At 51.3% G+C, this 23,723-nt stretch overlaps 1 protein-coding gene across 3 annotated transcripts in view; it reads right to left on the reverse strand.

The window, feature by feature from the left end:
- Positions 1-23,723, reverse strand: part of CLXN (calaxin) — a 246,767-nt gene that overhangs the window by 143,966 nt on the left and 79,078 nt on the right. The gene's annotated exons all lie outside the window — the stretch shown is intronic.

A 23,723-nucleotide genomic window follows, 5' to 3' on the forward strand; every position in this document is an offset into this window, starting at 1 on the left:
AGGCGATGAATGGAAAACGGCCTTCCGCACCAAATACGGACTCTTTGAATACCAAGTGATGCCCTTCGGGTTGTGCAACGCACCTGCTGCCTTCCAGTATTTTATGAATGACATCTTTCGGGAACTCATAGATGTTTGTGTCATCATATACATTGACGACATCCTAGTGTACTCTTCCTCGGAATCTGATCACCGAAAACATGTTAAGGCCGTCCTGGAGAAACTACGCCAGCACAAACTATTTGCAAAGCTCGAAAAGTGCATTTTTCACGTCACAGAGGTTGAGTTTCTTGGTTTCGTCCTAACGCCAAAGGGAGTTCGAATGGACTCACGGAAAGTGGACGCGATCCTCAAATGGCCATCCCCTAGTTCTGTGAAAGGGGTTCAGAGCATGCTTGGTTTTGCCAATTTCTATCGAAGGTTTATCCCGGAGTTTTCTCGAGTGGTTCAACCCATCACAGCCCTCTTACGGAAAAACAAACGCTTCAAATGGACTACGGAAGCAGAACAAGCATTTCAGGAACTAAAAACTAAATTCACCTCCGCACCCGTGTTAAAACATCCCCGTCCAGATCTCCCTTACGTTGTGGAAACTGACGCATCTAGTTTAGCCATGGGAGCGGTTCTATCACAGAGGGACCAGGTCTCGAACCAACTGCATCCTGTGGCCTTTTGGCTCAGCTCCAGAAGTTAACTACGCAATCACAGATAAAGAACTATTAGCTATCAATTCAGCTTTCAAGGCTTGGCGTCATTACCTTCTCGGCGCAAGACATACTGTTACCGTAATTACAGACCACAGGAATTTGCAATACTTAAAAACGGCCAAAGCTCAATCCTCACGCCAACTCCGTTGGGCCCTGTTCTTTGCAGAATTTGACTTTGTGATCACCTATCGCCCCGGCTGAAAGACTGGCAAGGCGGACGCACTATCTCAAATAGGAATGGGCGATTCTACCCCAACTCTAGATCCAGTTCCGATTATTCCCGAACAGAGAATTTTGGGGGTGATCTCCTCACAAACTCTAGAGGATATTCAAACTAGAGTTAAATTGCTTTTCGACGCTGCAGCCTTGCAAGAATGGAGCCTGAAAGATCCCAGATTTTCAATTAATAACGATTTACCTTATTTCCAGGGGCGACTGTTCTTGCCTCAAAAGGATTTGCAAGATCTCGTTATTGCCCATCATCATGAGACACTAATGGAAGGACACCCGGGCATCGCTAAGACTGAAGAAAAAATTAAAAGGCATTTCTGGTAGCCCTCCTGGCGAAAGGATATAAAATCTTTCGTGATGACATGCGCAGTGTGCGCCCAAAATAAAAGTCAAAAGCAAAAACCAGCCGGTCCGTTACGACCTCTGGACATCCCACCGGCACCTTGGCACACTTTATCGCTGGATTTTATAACTGACCTACCTCCTTGTCATGGATTTAATACTATACTGGTAATTGTAGACCTCTTCTCCAAGATGGCCCATTTTATTCCCTTGAAAGGGCTGCCTTCAGCCTCCACCCTAGCCAAGGAATTTCTTGAGAACGTCGTTCGTCTACATCGTTTTCCATCCATATTAATCTCCGATCGGGGAAGCCAGTTTATTTCTCGGTTCTGGAAGAGATGTTGCCAAATGGCACAAGTTGATGTGCGTTTATCTACCAGCCACCATCCTCAGACCGACGGCCAAACCGAGAGAACAAACCAGACATTGGAACAGTACTTACGGTGCATGTTGCAGCAATCAGAATATAATTGGAAAGACATTTTATGGATTGCTGAATACGCGTACAACAATTCTGTGCATTCAGGAATTGGCCAGACTCCTTTTTATACCTTATTTGGCCACCATCCCAGAACTTCGGATCCTGAACCACCTCAAGGCCTTGAAATGCCCGCCGTGAATAACTTACATGCCACCATAACCCGAGCCTTCAAAGAAGCCAAGACTCATTTACAGCAGGCCAAGGACAAATATTAGGAAAATGCTGACTTACATCGGAGCGAAGTACCTCCTTACCAAGTTGGAGATCAAGTGTGGCTGGTGACTAGACATCTACCACTTAAAGGCCCGCGAACTTTTAACCCAAGATATATAGGACCTTATCCAGTCAAGGCTGTAATCAACCCGGTAGCCTTCAAACTCGATCTGCCCCCCAACATGCAAATCCATCCGGTTTTTCACGTATCACTGTTGAAACCTGTACAACCCGGAACCAGGCTACTCAAGCCACCAGAACCAATCCCAGTAGATGGGGAACTGGAATTCGAAGTTAAAGACATATTAGATTTTAAGATGTCCAAGTCAAAGGTTTTTTACCTAATTGATTGGAAAGGATATGGACCTCAGGAGAGATCTTGGACCTCAGGAGAGATCTTGGGAACCAAGCGATCATATACATGCACCTCGTCTAATACAAAAATTTCATCGTAAGTTTCCACACAAACCAAAGCCTCCGGACAGTACATCCTTGGGAGGGTCCTTGGGGGGAGGTACTGTCATGATGCTTACCTCCAAGGAGCCAGACAGGGCCCGGCACCCTCAGAGGCAGGCAACATGTATACGAGGGAAGTCCCAGCCACCCCAGATAGGGGCTCTTTGGACTCAGTCCTGGCGCCGTTGGCGTCAGGCTCATAAGGGGTAACAGTCCTGGCACCATCGGCGCCAGGCTCATACAAGATATGGAAGGAATAGTGTTTGGTGCAAACTTACCTGGCAGACCATGCTGCAATTTCCTTACCTGGCAGATCATTCTACAACTTCCAGATGAAAAAGGAACTACTTAACCACACGGGTGTGGCTGGTGGCAGGATACATACCTTCAGTGGAAGGATACATACCTGGGACTACTTGAAAGGGTATTTAAGCCACGCCCAGACAGCAAACCACGCTTCGCGTTGTTCTGCTCATAGCAGCTGGACGCTCACAGTGCCTGCTCCAGTCCTCGACCACGCCTGCCAGCATCCTGGAAACACCTAAGGATAGAAAAGGGAAGAAGAAACAGGTGAAAACAAACCTTACCTGTTAAAGCTGCATTCCGGATTCAGCGCGCCAACGTTCCTGCAAAAAGACAATTTTAAAAACTCACCGCGTCGCATATATCTCGGCGTACTTCTCTTACCTGCACGTGGCGCCTTCGGCTCTGCGACGCCCATCCGGATCTCCTGGAGCATTCCAGCACCTACGGGGAGACGAATAGAAGAAAGCAAGGTGAGAAGGGGAAAATAACCAAGAAGCACTTACCTGCCAAGCTAATTCTTCTTACCTTCGGGTCGATGCCATTCCTTGGGCATTTCAGCACCCCGGCCCCTATGGGGAAAAAGCAAACATCACATTAGTGAATGCAAGAACCGTAGCAAACGAACTATTTAAAACTTACCTGCTTACAGGTCGGACTCAGCTTCTGCTTCGTGCCGGCTCCATTTCTTCGGCATTCTCGAACTCCGGCCCCTAAGGAAAAAGAGACAGGAAAAGACAGTAGTGGGCCTACACCAAAACTCACCTGAAATCAGGTTTTCGACGGAAACCGCCCTCAGCCCGGAGTCTTCCATTACCTGCAAAAGAGAAGAGGAACAGTTTAGACTCAAGCTTGCCATAAACATTTACGGTACTTACCGGAACAGACAAGCAAACTCGAACTTACTATCCAGTGACGTAACTGGATCCCAACGCGCCCCTGCATCAGAAGCAGGATGGAGAGCTCGCCTTTTCAATCCCTAAGGTGAGTTTCCACAGGGAATTACAGAAGGGTTGCAAGGCGGGTGAGAAGGGGAACGGGAGATCAACACAAAACCCGCAGATTATTAACCCTTCCTTTTCGCTCACAGAAGGGTATTCATCCGAGCCAGACAAGCCAGATTTGGGAACCCAGCCCACTCCATTTTCAGGGTGCTGAACATCTCCTTCGAAGAGGCCACTGCTGTCCAGACCACGCCCGCGCCTCCGTGGGAACCAGGTGAGCGTTACAGACTGCAGAGACCCACCCTTAAACCTTGTCCAATCTCTCTCCATGCTTATACAAGCGGACCTGCATGTGGTCCACTTTGCAGGTCAGAGTACCCATCTTCCCATCTAGTGATTGTACACTGGCTCGAAGCTGATTGAACATAGTTTTGATATCATTAAATGTTCCACTGGCATCTTGCAGTGTAGGCTCTCCGCTGCTGAACTCCTGACTGAAACTGCACTGTCACTTGGCTACCCTCTGATCTCAGGCCCAGGTCCCCTCCCCCGTCAGCTGCACACCTGCACTGCCTCCCGGGCATCCCGTGCAGTTGGGGGTTGTTTCTGTATCCCCACAGTCCCCCCCCAGCTCTTGACACTTGATGTCTGCACTTATCACTGCACTTGCCACCAGCTGGCTGCACTTTCTACCTATTGTTTTTATTTATTTATTTGTTTTAAGGTAAAACTTAATTTTATTTATTTATTTACAGTTGATCCTATGTATTGCACTGTTATCCCTGCACTCCCCTCCCCTCCCCTGCACAATCTCAATGTCACCTGGCCTAGTAAGATCGTTGTCTTTGTCCTCCCTCTGGCCCCCCCCCCATTGTCTTGTCGCGCCTTGAAACACTTTGGTATAGGCGCGTTATAAATGCCATATCCAACAAGGCTTTTTATTGTGGTTTTACAAACAAATAAATGCTGTGTACATTATTTGCGTCATAATGCAGTGAGATACAATAAACAAAGTAAAAAACACAACCTCACGAGAGGTAAACAAAGCCAGGGGGGTAATGTCAGGGGGTATCGGGAGGGAGGCGGCTTCAGTTTAAGGTTGGGAACGACTGGGACTGTATCTGTGGTTGGCGGTGGGTCGGGCAACTATGATTCAGAACCCGCTGGAGAATGGGTGCTTCGGGTGACAAGTTGCTTCAGCCAAAGGTGGTCGTGCAGAAAGCTTCCCCGGCGCCCCGGGCTGGGGCACGGTTATTTATTAGTCATCTTTTGCCATCCAACAGAGGGATGGTGGCTGCCTGGCCACGCCAGGGAACTGTTGTGCTTAGTCTAAGAAAGGGGCCCAAATGCTGTAAAACTTGCTTCTGTTCCCAAAGCGGAGGGCGGTAATCTTTTCAGCTACAGCAATGTTCCAACACTTTGTCCACCACATGGGAATCGCTGGGCCCTAAGGGTGTTTCCACAGCCTGGCTATTGAGATTGTTGCAGCTGTGAGCAGGTGTGCGCAGAGATCCACCGGTCGTCCCGTCATTGGGAATTGGCCCTCGCCAGTGTCACCCAGCAAGACTATGCCCAGGCCCCATGAGATCGATAGGCCAGTAATTAGTCTAATTTGCTCAAGGACCTCTTTCCAGAACCAGATCGTCTTCGGGCACGTCCAAAGGAGGTGGAATAGCGTCCCAGTGTCCGTGCAGCCTCTCCAGCAGTGCAATGGTATGGCCGGGTTACACTTATGTAGGACCTCCGGTGTCTAGTACCATCTATAGCAGACCTTGATGGCCCCCTCCTTGCTTGTGACACATTTGAAGCTCCTATAGGCCCTCGCCCAGATGCGGTTCCAGCTTGCCTCGTCCAGTTCTCTGCCTATGGCTCGCTCCCATCGCGCCATGTAAGGCTCCTTTGGATCGGAGGTCCCTCTGTCCAGTAGCCTATAAAAGGTTGAGATTTTCCCCTTAGGCGGCGTCACCATCAGTGTTCGTTGCAGCGCTGTTAGGTCTCAGCTTCAGTGCGCCCTTATCGAGTCATGAGACATCCAATGTCCGAGCTGGGCGTAGCGAAAACATTCGCTTTACCGGACCTGAAACTTCTCTTTGCAACCCTCAAATGTGAGCAGGTTGCCGTCTGTGAAGAAGTCTGCGATGCGCCGCAGCCCACCTGCCTTCCACCTGGTGAAGTCGTTCGGCTCCAGTCATGGGGTGAAGTCGGGGTTCTCCCAGACCGGGGAGAGCAGACCACCGTGTTTCCACAGTTCCATTTCCTGGCTGCCTTCTTCCAGCTCTCCACCGTGTCTCTGGTCGCCGTAAGGGGCCCGGCATTTGTGGGGTTTCTGGGCCAAGCGATATGCGGAAGGGATTCCAGTGGGTAGCGGCTCCAGTCGTCCTCCAGCTTCAGCCAGCAGGGTTTGTTGGTGCCCGATTGTCACGTGAATGCCTCAGAGTTGAGCCACCAGGCAGTACCTGTCCACCTCTGGGAGCCCCAGGCCACCGATTCCAGGGCTTCGGAGCAGGACCCTTCTGGTGATGCATGCCCCCCCCATACGAATTTCAAGATGTCTGTTTGCAGTTTTAGCCTGTCTTTCTTGCAGATGGACACTGGAAGGGCCAGGCAGTGGAATAGCAATCTGGGCACAAAGCTCCTTTTTACTGCCATGCTCCTCCCCGTCCAAGATATCTCCTGATGTTGCCAGCGGGACAGGTCTGTCTGCAGTTCTTTAAACAGTGCCGGGAAGTTCCCCTTGTAAGTCCGCTCTATATTTCTAGGTAGTCGAATGCCCAAATAACCAAGGTGGGTTCTGGCCCATGGAATAGGGAAGCTGGCCGCCAGGGAGTCCACCAGGGCCCTAGGGATGTGGATACCCAGAGCTGTAGATTTCCTAAGGTTGATGGAGAATCCTGATGCTGCTCTGAAACTGTCAGGTTACTCCCACAGGGCTCTGAGAGAGGATTCCGGATGGGTTAATGTCAACAGCACGTCGCCAGCATATAAGGCGGCTTTGTAGGTTTTGTCTTCGACCTTGGACCAGCGGGTTTCAGCGATTCCTGGAGGCAAACAGTTCCATGGACAGCGCAAAGATGAGAGGGGACAGGGGACAGCCCTGTCGAGTGCCTCTTGTTATCACGATCCTAGGGGATTTGCCGCCATTTATTCTGAGTGTCATAGTGGGGTGCTGATAATTTGCCATAGTCCACTTCAGAAATCTTGGTACAAAAGTGCTTCAATGTTTCTTCCATGTAGCCCCAGTCGAGCAAATCAAAGGCTTTGTTCGTGTCAAGTGACAGGATCGCCACCACCTCCCCTGTTCTGGTTAGGGTGCGCCTGGTGTTATTTAGGGTGTTGCGGTCTGGGATAAATCCTGTTTGGTCCGGGTGAATCAGGTCCGGGAGGATTCTCGCTAGCCTACATGCCAGGAGCTTCAAAAAGATTTTCGAGTCCATGTTCATCAATGCGATGGGTCTGTATGACGAGCAAAGTTGCAGGTTTTTTCCGGTTTTCAGTATCAGGACTGAGAGAAACCTCCATCGAAGGGGTGGTGCAGCCCGTCAGCAGGAAGGTGTTAAGGCGGGAAGCTAGATGGGGGGCCAAGTTATGGACATATTTCTTGTAGAATGGGGCCGGTAGACCATCGGGGCCCGGTGCTGTGTTCTTCTTCAAGCGGATGACTTTGGTCACTTCCTCTGCAGAGATGAGGAGTTCCAGAGAATCTAGAGGGGGTGCGTAGGAAGCCTTTGAATAGATTGTAGATAGCAGATTTGCGTCTCTTTGTCCGTGGGGTCCCTGGATATCACACTTCTGTGATGCTTGTCATGATGGCCAGCTTTTCCGCCTCCCTACAGCAGGGCCTGCCATCTCGGTTCTGAAGAACTAGGATGTTGTTTCTGGAGTGCAGCTTCTTGAGAGTGTGCACTAGCAGTCGGTTGGCCTTGTTGCCATTGAGATAATAGTACTGTTTCGTGGATCCCACGGTGGGGGAGCTCGGTCTGCCAAGTGCATCTCGAGGGCTGCTTTTGCTCTTCTGAGGTCTCTCCACGATCTCACCGACGGGCGACCTTTAGAACTCAACTCTTTTTCCGCCACCTCTGACTCTAGTTCAGAGAGTCGGAATTGGTGTCTGCGTTTGCGTGCTGCCATGCAGTCCATGGCTATGCCCCGGATCACTGACTTCATAGCATCCCACACCATGGTCTCAGAAGACCCCTTTGCTGCGTTTTCCGCAAAGTATTTGATGAGGGCCGGATGCTGCATCTGAGAGGATATAGTCTTGTAATTTCCATGACCTCTTCTGGGGCGTCGGCAGGCCCTCCATTTGTAGTCGGGCTTTTACTGGTGCGTGATCAGAAATCACTCTTAGGCCGATGTGGATGTCCTCGATGCAAGGGAAGAGTGCGCTGGACACCAGCAAAAGATCTATTCTCGAGAACCCTCTGTGGACGTGCGAGAAGGAAGTGTAGTCTCGAGCACTGTCATACGCCAGCCTCCATGCATCGATTGTTTCAGTCTCCCTTAGAAACTCTGCAAACCCCAAGGCTTTGGAGAAGTCCGGTCTGGTGGGCGGTAGAGTCTTGTCAACACTGCGGTCCGGAGTGAGGTTGAAGTCCCCTCCGATGAGCAGCTTGCCTTCGGCGAAGGTGGTTATTGTCGGGAGGATCTTGCGCAAAAAGCAGTCCTGGGTGTCGTTCGGGCAATCTATTGCTGCGATAGTGATTGGGAGCTTGACCAGGATACCTTTGAGCAGTAGGTATCTGCCCCCTGTGTCACGTTTGACTGTGACATTTGTTAGGGCTGCTGTTTGACTAAGAAAGATTGCGACCCTGCCCTTCTTCTGGCCAGAGAAGGCAAAGTACCTCTTAGGGTAGCATCAGAAGCTGATTTGTTGCGCTTCAGGTGACAGCAGATGGGTTTCTTGTAAACACACGATGTCCGCGGCGAGCTGGGCTAGACAGTGTGCCACTGATTTATGTTTTCTGGGAGAGTTCAGGCCTTGGACATTCGATGTGATCATGGTGATTTCCTTAGTGTGGTTTGTCATCCGGGTAAGCTGTGTTTGTAGATTCCAGAGGTTGCCCTCCCGAGCTTGACGCTGTAAAGCCAAAATATGCGTTGAATAGTTTGTTCCCTGCGAAAATGGCCCGATTCCCTTCCCATCCCCCTCCCAGTTCCCCCCCGTAGAAAACAAAACCTGGCCATCCGGGCCAGCCTTCGACCAACGGGGCCTCCAGCTGGGCCGACGCAGCCAGCTTATGTGGAAGCGATTAAGCCTCCCCTATTAAACGGTGAAACATCTGTGTACGATGGGCAGCAGCCCTTCTCCTTAGAACACTTTGTCCACAGCAGAGTCAATGGTCTCGTGGCTTCATGGCCAGGTGTCTATAAGTAGCCCGAGCTTTCAATCATTGCCAGGCCGCTTGCCCTTGGAAGGAGGGCCTCTGATCCTGTGGTGACACTTCTCCACCAGGGACCAGGACTGTTTATGATCTTGTGCTTCTTCTTGCCTGTATGGCGAGTTTCCGTTGGGGGCCCCATCCCCCCTCCCCTGGGTTCAGCAGTTTCTCGGCTTTCTTTAAATTGCGTCTGTGGCGGACGCTGCCTTCCCAGGTGAAGGTCAGGGATGTGGGATAGCCCCAGCGATATGGGATTCCTTTTTCCCCTCAGCCACTCCCTGACTGGTCTCAAAGCCTTCCTCTTCTCAGAAACGACTAGGGTCTAGTCCTGGAGTACCTCCAATCAGACTATAAAGAACAATGGTGCCCACACAAAATAAGGATATTGGACCTATTCAGATGAAGGGCATAAGAGACTTCCCAGAGAACATGAGTACAGACGGAGATCACCCGGTCAGGGCGGGGGACAGAGGGGCAGCGGGGAGAATTAATGGTCGATTGATAATGTCATGTTATTGTTATTAATTACTATTGGAAAACAATAAAAATACTTTTTTTTTAAAAAGCCTTCCTTTTCGTTAGTGTGACAGCTGCAAGGTCCTGATACAAGGAGATGGAGGCGTCTCTAAATAGTATGCAGGGGGAGCTTCTCGCTTCTTGCATTACTACTTCTTTAACTTTGAAGTAATGCAATCTCGCTAGGACATATGGCGGGGAGGTTGTGTTTGGTCTTGTTCTTTTTCTATGGACTCTGTCGAGCACCAGGGGGGAGTCGTCCGGCAAGGTTAGAATGAAGTGAAAGAGGTCACGTACGTACTGCTCCAGGTCAGCATCTGGAATGGTGGTTGGGATCCACCTCAGGCGTATGTTGTTGCACCGTGAGCGATTCTCTGCGTCCTCCTGCTTGAGCTCAAGGGCTTCGGGCTTCACACCTGGCTTCCAGTGCGGCCAGTCTGTCCGCGCCCCTATCGATCTCGTAGCTGTGCTCGCAAAAGGAGGTTTCCGCCTCTGCTGTTCTCACCTCCAGTTCCCCCACTCGTTTGTCCAGGACTGTGATTTTACTTTTGACCTCTTCTGTGCCCCACCAGTACTCTTTCGTGAGGGCCGACAGGAGTTCCTGAAGGTTTGATTCCGTAATGGGTCAAGGCTCCCAGGGCTGGTTCCATGCAGACGTCCTCAGTTATCGCTTCGGTCGCTTCAGGGCGGTCTCCTCTCCTGGGCCTCTCCACCTCCAGGGTCAGTAATAGCGCCGTAATGCCTGTCTGGACATCTTTGAATTCTTCACCATTGTGAGCGAAGTGCCTGCTACCAGGTATCACGAATCAGGGGTCCTCCGTGCTGTTGGGGGCCAGGGGCAGTTAGGCAAAATAGGTGGACCTTGGGTTGGGGGGGGTACCCCTGGCACTTGTGAGTCCTCTTGCTTATGCTTTGTTGCAGGGCCGCTGAGTGCTAGGCTTTGCTGGTAGAACTCAATTTGGTTGGCTGTCTGTGGGTGTGGGGGAGTCGAGGTTGGCTGGGAGGCCAAGATAAGCTTCGCTGGGTAGCTGGGTCACCAGGGCTCCTCAGGGTCGGGCCTGCACCTCGTCTGTGCGTAGGCTACGGGCCGGGACCTGCGGCTCAGCTGTAGATGAGACCCCCCTCAGGGGTGAGCGGCAGATGCCACCTTACCTCTTCTTGTAGTATTGGGCGATGTGTTAGAGCAAGCGGGCTAGGTTGAGGTGACCATTAGCTGAGGTGAACATTGCCCCTTTCAGACCTCTCCTGCTCCACCAGAGGATTCACGCAGCGTCCACCATTGCATTGTGCCTCCTGACAGCCCCTGTTCACTGGCCAGGGATGCGCCGGGATGGGAGGTCAGAGCGGGCCTAGGCGGGGCTTTGGGGTCGTTGCTGTAGGCTCTTCCCGCCAGGACCTGCGGCTTGGGCCCCGGAGCACTCCTCGGGTAATCCGCGTTGGAGTTTTGCAGGCAGGTCCAGCGCAGAGAGTGAAGGTAGCGCAGGGCCACTTGCGTGGAGCCCCCACCCCAGTTCTGCTGTTTCCACAAAGTGAAGTTGGGTTAGGGCAAGGGGTCTTGCTGGGTTGTAGTCTGCCGCAGTAGATCGCACTCTCACCTCAACGGCGTGTCGTGTAGCCTGGGTTGCTGCTGCTTCGGGTGTCGGCTCCCTGGGCTCATGGGTCTCCGGGTCAAGAGCTGATTATCCCCGGGGGCGGGGGAGGAGAGCGTCAGACCAAAGCCCATCCGCGGCTGCTGGTGAGGGCCACCACATGCTCCGAGCCCCCTGCACCCCACAGGGACGCGCGCCTGCAGGCCACCGGTGAGACAGTTCGCAGTCCTCTATTATGCACCTTAGTGTTTGGCGGGTGCTGCCCCGCTCTGGGGGTCCCGGAGCGTCGGGTGACCTCTGCTGCACAGGGTGGGGGGCCGCTCCCGCCTCCTCAGGACTTCTTGTGGCGCTCCAGCCCGCTGGATTCAGGGGCTCTCCTGGTCCGCAGGGCCGGCGGAATCCTCAATGCTGTTGTCGCCCTGCTGCCAGTTTCGCCTGGTCCCCGGCGTGGGTAGGGCTCCAAGCCTGGGACTTCTGGTGGCTGGCGGACACCTCAACCAGAGGACAGCTATGGAGACTCCTCTCAGAGTGGGTCAGTGGTTTCCCCACCTCAGCAGTCACAGGGGGTAGGGTCCGCCTGGGTGCACTCCGCTGTTAGCTGGTGCCAAGCGTGGTGGTGTCCGCCATTTTGGAGACATGGTTGCCACTGCCTCCCACTCCAACCCAAGCTCCGCTCCGACCCAATCTCAGCAAACCCTTGGTTCCAGGCATTGTGGGGTGTTAAAAATCAGGCCCCCATCTGCCGCAACACTTCAGCTTTCAGAATCACCGTCGGAATGTTCAGGAATCGCACAGTCACCAGGGCATTTCGGTTGGATGCATGGCACCAGTCGGGAGCTCTTACGGAGCAAAACCGACCACCATGGCTCCAAGCCACACCCCATAAATGCCATATCATATCACAGGCTGCAGACTCACACCCACGGCATCCTCCTTGTTTTTGTGACTTTTAAACCTGAGTGAGCGTCTCATATTGTAGCTTTGATTGTTGTTTCCCGGCATTACCAGATTTAGACATCCTGTAGTCAATCTGAGTCTTGCTTTCCAAAATAACCACAGTACCACCGGAGGTTTGCAGGATTATCAGACTTGGATAAACAACACTCACTGCAGTACATACAATGCCACACTGCTGTGCCTAAGAACTTCTCTTTTGATAGTAAGACTCTTAACAACCAGAGAAGACAGCAGGTCAAAGGATCATAACATGGTAGAACTGGTGCTCCCCAGGTGCAGCCACCTGGCACAGAAGAGAGGCAAGCTCAACAGCCTTTTGTACCAAACCCATTACCAGAGTGAAAGCAGACAACTAATGTTTCTTGAAATCCCCTTTTTAAGCATATTCCTTAAAGGAGCATCAATATGATTACCAGGTATTTTTGGTTTTACAGGGAATTGAGGTTTTCACAGATTTAAATTGTTAACTTTTAAGGACACCTCTGCATGCGTTTCCTGTGCCTCATAGGGTTTCCTATTTCTAGGAGTGTTATACATTCTACAATAGTTTTGGCCACTCTCGATACATGTCCGGTTATAACTGTCTTCACTCACATTCTGACAATTAACTTTAGGGAATAATTGTTTTCTCTGACAACATGCCATTATATGTGCTGGAATTAATGATATTTCCTTCCTTGAGTTAGACAAGTACTGCGCCTCATTGTATGAAGTCTTCCTGTTTCCCTGGGGTCCTTCTCCTCCCAGATGATCGTCCCAGCTAACACTGCCCCCATGGTCAGGATCAGGAAGCGTCTGCCTTTTCCTGGCCACCTGAGAGGAGAATCTGGTAGGATTTCTGTGAGGACTCCATAGGATTCATGGGGCTTCACACAGCCGACCTGCAAGATGCAAATCCGTGACTCGTGGAGGGCCCGGTGAAAGCCTGCCTTGCCTGCAGGTTGGCTCTTGCTTTCTTATTTGGAATGTTATTTGACCTATCTGGCCACAGCTGCTTAGCTTACCTCCAACCAGGCGGAGGGCTGTGTGCTGCTCGTCTGCGTCGGCCCCTCTGCAGTGATACCTTTTCTGCACCCAGGAGCTTCATCGACACGGCTGTGCTAGTTGCTATGTCGGATCCAGCGTGATGTGGCTGTTTCTACAGTGCCAGCTGTTTGTGTGCCTGTCGCCAATTGCAGGTTGTATACCGATGTGAGCTGCATTGGAAGAGTCTCTGGATTGAGCTGGGGGGCTAGGTTTGGACCTGATGGCAGTATACTGCATGCTGCTAGGCGTGAGCTGGTGTGGAGACCATTACTGACATCTGTGATCCAGAGGCAGGACTTGATTATCTGGTGGGGTGGCTAATATTGTATTATCCTGGGCCAACTGGCTCTTTGAGCTACACAGAAATTACAAGTGGATCCTGCATAAGTGTCCTAAATTACACAATGACTCAGTTTCTGTAGTAGTGTGTGGAAAACAATGTTACTTGTTTGGCTATTGTCTGCCCCCTCCTGGAATTAAATAGAACTGTTATGTTCGAGACAATATGGGTAAATATGACAACAGCAATCCAAGTTGCAGTTTCAGATAAAGAAATGTAAGGAACCTCCCCTGAACCACTGATATCAAAAGTGCGCAACGCCTGCTTTGAGACTGAAGTAGAGTAGTTTGGCAAAACAATGTTTTTGGAAGTTAAATTTGGCATTAATAGCATTAGCAGTAAACTTGACGCCTGGTCTTGTAAAGTCGAATTTCTGCAGCCATGTCTGGATCGCAATGCTGACAGGTTAGATGTGGCAGAGAATTGGATTCCTGCAGTTGAGAGCTTCTCTTGAGAGCTTCTCTGTGGCCACTAGTGAGGAGGTTAACAATTACCAGGTTACTCACTGTAGTGACCACCTTACTCCTAGTCCATAGTCCCCTTTCCTCCATACTTATGGGACATTCCTCCGTCCTGTGGGACGGGACCGAAGCACTTTGTAAAGCATCAAAAAATATTTGCAAAAATGTTTTGTCCTTCCTCTCTTTCTACATGGGGTACTGCACGCGGCCGTAACCCCACCCATCTTAGCTCCGCCCAGCGCATCGCCCATCAGTCCTTTTCTATCTCCAGGTCAGAGACCTTTAAGCAATAACAGAAGAACCTTATTAGAGGGGACGGCGGGCGGGCGTATGGAGGAAAGGGGACTATGGACTAGGAGTAAGGTGGTCACTACGGTGAGTAACCTGGTAATACGCCTACGTCCCGTCCCCTTTCCTCCATACTTATGGGAGATTCCCAAGCACTCCTTACAGGAACTACGGGTGGATGGAAAACCCCTTACTGAAAAAGGTCCTTCAACACAGCCTGGTCAAACTGAGCATCAGATCTGGAGCTCAGGTCGAGACAATAATGCTTACAAAAAGCTGATGGGGAGGCCCATGTAGCTGCTTTTGCAATGGTCTCCCAGGAGACAGATTTCTGAAAGGCAACTGCAGTTGCCTTGCGCCGTACCAGGTGTGCATGAATACCTTTGGGAGGCTGCAACCCTTGGACAGTGTAAGACTCTGTAATGCAAGCAGCGATCCATCTGGAGATAGTCGTCTTAGAGGCCTGTCTACCTTGTGGATTACCAAAGGTCACCAATAGTTGAGAAGAACACCTAAATTCCGATGTTCTGTCTAAATAGAACTCGAGGTCCCTTCTAACATCCAAACAATGCAGAACCCTTTCCACGTCTGAAGCAGGGTTCGGAAAGAAGACCGGCAGGGAGATTGACTGATTCAGATGGGAATCAGAGACCACCTTCGGCAGGAAGGATGGATTTGTCCGTAGGACCATATTATCCTTGTGGAAAACCAAAAAGGGATGCTCCACTGACAAAGCTTTGAGCTCACTCATGCGCCTCATTGAAGGAACGGCGACCAAAAAAGACACCTTCCACGAAAGGTGCTTAAGGTCCACCGTGGCAATTGGTTCGGCTTATGGCACAACGCTGTAAGGACCACGTTCAGATCCCACGTCGGGTGCGGTTTGCGAACCGGGGGGTAAAGGCGCGTCAAACCCGCGAAAAGTCTCCTAATCACTGGATTAGATAGAGAATAAGAGCATTGGTCCGTGGATAGGTAGGCGGATACCGCCGAAAGATAAGTTCTGCATGATAGAACGTGGATGCCCGACTCTGCTAGGTGGGATACAAAGGACAGCACAGTGTCAATCGTAGCCGCCCTTGGGTCCATTTGTTTGTCTAAGCACCAATGACAGAACTTAAGCCATTTGCTCCTATACTGAGAGCTGGTCGAGGGTGTTCTGGCTGCTTGAATAATGCGCATGTTATCAACAGGCAGGTTGAGATGTTCTAAAGGACCTGAACTCAGGCACCACGCCGCCAAGCTGAACGATTGTGGGGAGGGGTGCCACAGCTGCTGATCGCCTTGTTGAAGCAGATCAGGACTCACCGGTAGCCTGATCGGTGCACACACCGACAGGTGTTGAGTTCTGAGAACCAGAACCTGGCCGGCCACCACGGGGCTATGAGCAGAAGAGAACAGTTCACTGTGTTCTTTAGCTTGCAAATCGTCCTATGAATCAGAGGCAGAGGCGGGAAAGCATAGGCCCTCATGTTGTGCCAAGGAATCTCGAGAGCATCCCCGAGAGAGGAGGCTCCCAGTCCGTTCCTGGAGGCATACAGAGGAAGTTTCTTGCCTGCCGACGTCGCAAAGAGGTCCACCTCTGGCATGCCCCAACGCAGGAAAATCCATGAGAGGATCTCCGCCGTCAACTCCCATTCGTAGCTGACCATTGTCTGCAGACTGAGGGCGTCTGCCGTAATGTTCAGCTGGCCCGGGATGTGTACTACTACCAGCCAGACACCATGAAGAACCGCCCACTCCCAAATCTGGATGGACAGGTCCACAAGAGGGGGGGGATTTGGTGCCCCCTGGCTTGTTGATGTAATACATTGACACCACATTGTCCGTGCGAATATGGACCACTTTGTTGGCAATGACCGGTCTGAACGCTTTGAGCGCTAGGAAAATCGCCAGGAGCACCAGATGATTTATATGAAGGAACTTGTCCTGAGGCGACCAAAGGTCTAAGACCTGAAGAAAATCCAACGTCGCACCCCACCCCAGAAGGGAGGAGTCCGTCGTGACCGTCACCATTGGGGTTAGGTCCTGAAAACCTGCATCCACCGATAGGTTGCTGAGAGACGACCACCTTTCGAGGTCCGCTCTCATGGAAGCCGGAATCAATACCAACTTGGAGTCCGGATCCACAGCCGGACGCCAAGAACTCCGAAGAGTCATCTGAGTCCGCCTCATCTTGAGACGAGCGAGAGGTAAGGCCAAGACACAGGAAGCCATGAGACCCAGAAGCCTCTGGAACCACCAGGCCGACATGCTCTCCGACTGTGCAAAAATCTGACACGTGGCCAACAGATCCGCCATTCTGTTCCCAGTCAGGTAAACTCTGCAGTCGATCGTGTTCCAGCGAAAACCCAGGAAAATCAAGTCCTGAGAGACCGCCATGGAAGATTTCCGCCAGTTCACTGACAGCCCGAGATGGAACAGGAGCTGGAGGAGAGACTGCAGATTGCACACGGCCTTCACCGGGCAAGGGCAGCATAAGAGCCAATTGTTCAAATACGGATACACATGGATACCCTGCAGACGAAGATAAGCTGCAATCAACATCATCTTCGTGAAGACACGCGGCGCCGAGCTGAGGCCAAAAGGAAGCATTCGAAACTGGAAATGCTCCTCTCCCACAGAGAAACAGAGGTATCTCCTGGTAGATTCCAGATCAGTATATGCATGTACGCATCCTGAAGGTCCACCACGCTGAGCCAATCACCCATCTGCAAAGAGGACCGTATCTGGCCGGGTGTGATCATCTTGAATTTCTTTTGGGGTAGGAAAAGATTGAACTGGGAAAGGTCCAGGATGGTGCGCAGGCCAGCCTGGTTGGGTTTGTGCACCGTAAACAGTCGGGAGTAGAAGCCCTCCGCTCGCTCACCTAGCGGAACGGGTTCCACTGCTCTGAGGTCCAGCAATTTCTGAATCTCGACTGAGGGAGGGTGACCCCGACTGCTAGAAAGGAGGGTTGAATGGCGGGGTAGGGGATAGAGGTAAACGGAAGCCAGACCGAGCAACTGACAAGACCCACCGGTCCTCGGTGATGGTCTGCCACGCCTCCCAATGAGACGCAAAACCTCCTCCCACGGGGTCTCGTGCGAGCGCAGAAAACCCTCATTTGGCAGGTTTTTCGGTGGTGTTACCACCTGAACCTGAGGAGGAGGCTGAGGAACAGGAGAAAAACCGTGTCCGTTGCTGCCTCTGGCAGGAATTCCCTGAAAGGGTATCCACTCTGCGAGATTTCCAATCTAGAAACCCCCTGAAACCAGAGGAGGGCCGGCTTTGTGACAACAGTATTTGAGTCCTAAAAGGGGGTTTTACCAGGACGGACAAGGACTTGGCGGTCTGGGTGCTGTCCTTCATTTTGGTCAGCTCCACATCCGTTGAGGAATGAAAAAGCTCCTTGCCGTCAAACGGCAGGTCCAACACTTTGTCCTGCACCTCCTTTCAGAACTTGGTGGCGTGCAACCAAGCCTGCCAAGAGGTATCAATTCCAAGCGCAAGGCCCCGGGCCGAAGTATCAACGTGATGAGCCGCGGCCTCCAGCAGATCCTGGGCCAAGACCCTGGCATCCGACAATCCCGCCTTAAAGTCCTCCAGCTTCTCGACCGGAATGAACTCCTCGAACTCTGACAGACCTTTCCACATCTTCATATTCACCGCTGCTAACACCGGTTCTGCATTGGCCTGCTGTAGCTGGAGGGCCGAGTTAGCGAAAATCTTACTCCCAAGGGAGTTGAGGAGTTCGTCCTCTTTCCGCAGGACCCGAGTAGCCGTCGTAGAAAAGGATGCTGCAGGCCTGGACTGCAAAGTGGCCGCAGCCACCACTGTGGAGGAGGGGGGCGGACATGATGCTAAGGCCACCTCTTCCGAAGAATGCAGCCTATAGCGGGCGCCAATTTTCTTATTGACGAAAAGTCCAGAGTGTGGCTTCTACCAGACTCTACGGACCTGGGCTAAAACGTCCTTCTGCAAGAACAGACTGGTACGCTCCGAAGGAGACTAGGTGAACGCCCCCGAAAGCACACCCTCCTGCGGAGCGGGTGTCTCGGGCACTGGGACATCCAATAGACACATCATGTCCAGAACCCAGTCGTGAAAGGCTCTGATAGAGCGAGGCTGGTATTCGCTGTCCTGATTGCCCTGTGCATCATCCGACAGGTCAGGATCCTGCTGAACCACGTCGGGCACCACCTTGTCCACCGGGGACAACGGAGGCAAGGGCGGAAGGGGAGGGGAGGCCCCGCAGGCAAAGGCGGCACCGGCGGAACCACCGGAGACGCGGGTGGAACCGGTGGTGCAGGCGGGCATATCTCCCTAAAAAGACCCTAGAAATACTCTCTCATGGGGTCGGTACGCATGAGCACCTGAAATTTGCAGAAAAAAAGCATCCTCCGGAGAAAGCTTTGGAGCTGCCGGAGAAGGCCTCTCATGAGGTTGATAATTCCAGGGACGCAGAGGGCAGGGTTGCCAAGTAGGCCCATCCCCAGAGGTGTCCACATAAATCAAGGGTGCCAAACCCGCAGTCAGCAAGATGTTGTGCGGAAGGGGCATCTGGGCGTTCCAGTCGTAAACCAGAGGCCGATGGCGTAGTTGTAGGGGAAGTGCCCAAAATGGCCGCCGTGGTCTTGGCGGGAATGGCCGCCATTTTGTCGAGGAGAACTGTGACACGTGTGGAATAGAGGCAGGGGTCCCCACCGGTGGGTCAGGGGTCTTCATTTTAGCCTTTACACAAGGAACTTCGGCCGAGCCGGTACTGTGCAGCCTGGGATGTTTCCAATACCAATAGCCAAACTAGCCTTCACAGGAAGGACCTCAAACACTGCCGGTAAAGGAGGAATTACGGTTCGAAACCTCACTCCTTGCCCCCTCAACAGTTCTGGCATCGCCGCAAGAGCGGGAACGGTGAGAAACACCTTTCACTGATAAGGCCTTCTCAGGCCTCTCAGAACTGTTGGTTACCTTAGCCTCTGTACGAGGGACCTCGGACCCGAGCCCGGTAGAAGCCTCTTCACGGCGGGCCTCAAACATATATTCGGTATTACCAAGCCCATCCGAGGCCTCGGGGCGCACCCCAGTACTTTTAAGGGAAGCTCCAAATAAGGAGGCCTCGGAGCAAGTACCAGTACCCCACGATTCAGTAGAACTAGGTCTACAAGCAACCCCCACAGGAGGGGCCTCGGATTGCACTCCGGTGTCCACAGGCCCCTTACGGAGACCCTCAGAGAAAATGCTGGTACACTTTTTAGGCCCAGAAGGCACCTCAGGGCAAGCCCCGGTGACAGAGCGGTCGACAATCCTCCCGGACCGGGAAGACCCCGGGAAGGAGTCCCCCGGCCGGGGTGCCCTAAAAAGCAAAGAGCTCACCGGGCGTTTCTTCTTTTCCTCGATGAACATAAGAAAATGCAATGGGGGAGCGTGTTGGAACACCTCCCACCGCTCCAATCGACGTTGAAGCGCCTGGATCGAAAGGGAATCGCAATAGAAACAGGAGTCCCAACGGTGATCGGGACCCAAACACTCAAGAGGATGGGGATCCACCCTCGCGAAGCGCCGCTGACACGAAGAACAATTCGGGAAGTCTAGCTTAAACGGCATAGACAGACTGCTACGCGATCGCTAGCAAGAGCCAGATAGGAGGAAAAAAGGAAGAAAACTTTCCGCCGATGCAAGTGCGTCCAGTCTCGAACGAGCAGAGAAAAAGACTGATGGGCGATGCGCGGGGTGGAGCTAAAATGGGCGGGGTTACGGCCGTGTGCAGTACCCCGCTATTGAAATCTCCTCCTATTAGGACCTGACCAACCCCCCATGCTGCAATTTTAGTCGGTAGCCCCAGCAAGAATCGATCCTGTTTTTCATTAGGGGAGTAAACTACCAATAGAGTGACCTGTTAGCCCATCAGTTTCGCTCCCAGCACCAGGTATCGGCTCTCCGGGTCTCTTTTAATGAACTGTTTCTCAAAGCATACTCCTTTAGCCAACAGTATACCCACTCCCCTTTTCTTTGTCCCACTTGAGGCTAGGTATTGTGTGGGGAAGGCTCTATGCTTTAGCCTGTGTTCATCCTTAGGGAGCAAGTGTGTTTCCTGCACCCACACCACCGAAGCCTGAAGTTCGGAGAGTCTTCTCATAATGGACTTCCTTTTAACTGGGGAGTTTAGCCCCTGTACATTTAACATTACAAATGTCAGGTCAGCAATAATTAGAATTTTGTTGCATGCCCTCTGTCCAGCCATTGAGCACATTCGGCCCCCTAAATGCATTGCCTGTTTTGTACCTTCCCTCAACAATAACACCACTTTTCTTTATCTCCTCCCCACAAACGCCCCAACTTCCAACTTCCCCATAAACTTCAACAACTTTCACTATGATTAGACCATAGTGACTCACCAGGTTTGTATTAGACACAGGAAATTAGGGGTCCAAATGACCCGCCCTCCATCCACCCTCCCACCCCCACCCTCCCATTCCCTCCTTGAGGTTCATTTCATGCTCACCCCCGGTCGTAGCTGCTTTCGCTATTAGGAGGCCTAACCAATTTGTAACCGGGCCCCCTCTTCCAGACGTTCACCCTCTTACTTCTAGGTCATGGCACTGTCAGCGGTTGGCGTTCTTAACTCCTTTTCCTTCGGTCCGCTCGCAGTGTTCCGACTGGGGGCTTGAATATCTCTCGTAGTCTTGGGGTTTTTGGGCCACCGCATGTGCCGTCCGTCACCGCTCCGACCCCGGTTTAGGCTCCTCTCTCCTGCCTTCAGTCTTCCCGCCTGCCATGGGGCCTACGGGCAGGGGCAGGGGGGGCTTTGCAGCATGGCCGTCTCCGCCGATACCCGCACGAGTCAGCGCACACGGCAGCCGTTGTCGGGTTGCTCTCCGCAGGTGTTTCTCCTTCGTTACGGGGCGGGATCAGTTCACCAGCCTCACAGCACCATAATTCCTCGGGTACAAGGCATCGACACTGCCTTGCGTCCCAGCTGCCATTTGTCGGGTGTCCGCTCCGCACAAAGACTTTCATTTATAATTCCGTCGGGTGAACACCTCACCGCCGAAGTTTCCCCCAGCGGATTCCTTGGGTATTCTGACAACAGCAGAGCTTTTCCCCGGACCGTCAGTCACATTCTGGAGGGGGATTAGGACCCCGGGCTATGGAAGGGATGCTGAGCTCACCGAGGAGGCATCCGTCGGCATCCTCAGATGGCCCTTTTATACCAATTCTTAGCTTGTCATGCACTTATGACTCTTTCTCCCCTTTGTAGTTATAACTGATATTCTTTAATGCTCAAAACAACTCTTTAGTTTCACCCAGTCTTTAATTCTGTTCATATTGCGTTTACTGGTAGTGTGCCACTTGATACGTCTATTTGACTTAACGTGTGCATTCACCATTCAGCACATCGTAATCCAGTCAAATAGCAGGTTTCTTTCAGTTCGGTATTCCATATATGCAACATTGACTTTAGCACCTTTCTTTCAATTCGGTATTCAATGTATGCAGCCTTCACTTGCGCTCACTCCAATAGCACCTGTCTTTCAGTTCGGTATTCAATATATGCAGGCTTGACTTGTGCTCACTCAAATAGTACCTTTCTTGCAGTTCGATAATCAATAGATGCATCATTTACTTGCGCTTACTCAATTAACTTTCTTTCCGTTTGGCATTCAATAAATTCAGCGTTCACTTGTGTTCGTGGAAAGTTACTCAATTTCAGTCTGTTCAGATCGCTGTAGTCTCTTCGCAGCTCCTCCCAGTAACTCTCCCGAATGGGAAACAAAACCACCAGTTTGCCAAGTACGTCACCACGCACACACCGTTTTCTATGTTCTGCTCCTTCTTTATCTGGTACTACCTGCTGCCCACATTGCCATACGAGGGATCCCAGTCCTGCTCAGCTCCTCCGACAGTTCTCCCGGGATCGTTGCCAGCATCTCGGCTTTCTGGTTCGCCAGCACAGCAGGTCTCGCCTCTCTCTCCCTTCTGCAGCGGCTTGTATGCTTTTGGTCTCCACCTTTTATACTGTTTTCCATTCTTAACAGGCTGCAGGTGAAGTGAGTTAAACTCAATTGCCTGACTTTGCATAATCCTGTTAGCGTGACATACCTGTTCTTCGTTACTGGATGCCTCCAGGCCCCTCTTCTTTGTCTCACTACTGTAGTGGTGTTTGCAATAGAAAGTGAGCACTACTCTTAGCTGCCTCTTCTTCTTCTCAGTACTTGGTGGGAAACTACAGGGAAGAATGGGATAAGTGACAATATCCCATAAAAACTGAGGGATGGTCAGGTAGGTCAGTGTTGGTGAAGGGGGGATGCCGTGTCTCGCCTTCAGGTAGCCTTTCTCCAATCCCAAGGGCCCTCTCTCACTTGTCCACCCACAGGGCCGGAATCCAAAAGCGATGGCCCTTCCCTGGCCACCTGAACAGAAGTTCCTAGGGAGTAGATGTGAGAGTACCTTTAGGTTTCTCACACACCCCACACACAAGTTTGTCTGATAGGTGTTCGGGTATTTGCTACACTCACTGGCTCAGTAGCACCAGGACTGTTCACACACACATGATTGCGATGTAAAATGGCCAGCACACTCACTCAGAAAATTGTTACAGCACCACTGCACCAAACGCAGTTAACTCGCAGTATTAGTTTGGGATTACAAAATAATTCGAACAGAAGGCAATATGACCTTGCAAGTACTCTGAATAAGTCATCGTAAATATTTAATGAGGTGAATATTTTATATGTGCTGCGACTTTGTGGCAAAGAGGATACTTTTTTTGTAGTGTTACATTTCTCATGTGCACATTTGTATTCCTATTGATGTGTATTCCAATGAGTTATTGGCTTATCAAAAATGTAACACTTCTGATAAGGGAAGAATAGTAAAGTGCAAGCTCTATTTGGATAGTAAAGCTACGTTGCAGCCGACTTTGCATCAAATCCAAAATGACCTCATTTGCTCACTTCTTTTTTTGCAGAGTAAAAGTCTACATTTTCCACTCGTAGGACATGTAGACACAAAAATGTGGTTGGCAATTTTGTTCTGATGACCGCTTTGGTCCATATACTACTCCTGTCAAGGGACTGGGATGGTAAAGACTACAGGTCTGTTGAACATTTGTCAGGGGAAGCAAGGCAGATGCACTTGTATAAAGATATACTTGATCGTGAACATTTGGTTAATTTGAATAGAAAAGAGAAATTGAACGCAGGCATAGGGAAAGAAATGTATGATGAAGTACGGACAAGCGATTGCGCTGCAATAAAAACCCTGACAGTTATCCTAGCATTGGACAACTGTAGTGAAAATAATACTGCCGAATGTACATCATCCCCCCTACAACCATTAGACAAAATGAACTCATTTTTCGGAGGCTTGCTTAATGTGCTGGGCAAAACAGGCTGCGTTCTACCACCTAGAGTGGCAATGCTGTGTCACTAGGACATTTGAAAAATTAGAATGTGTTTAAAGTGGTCACCATTTGTGATATTAAACACTATCCGAAGGCTCGATATTTT

Source organism: Ambystoma mexicanum, chromosome 2q, assembly GCF_040938575.1.
Source record: "Ambystoma mexicanum isolate Mex_15411 chromosome 2q, UKY_AmexF1_1, whole genome shotgun sequence".
Taxonomy (NCBI): Eukaryota; Metazoa; Chordata; class Amphibia; order Caudata; family Ambystomatidae; genus Ambystoma; species Ambystoma mexicanum.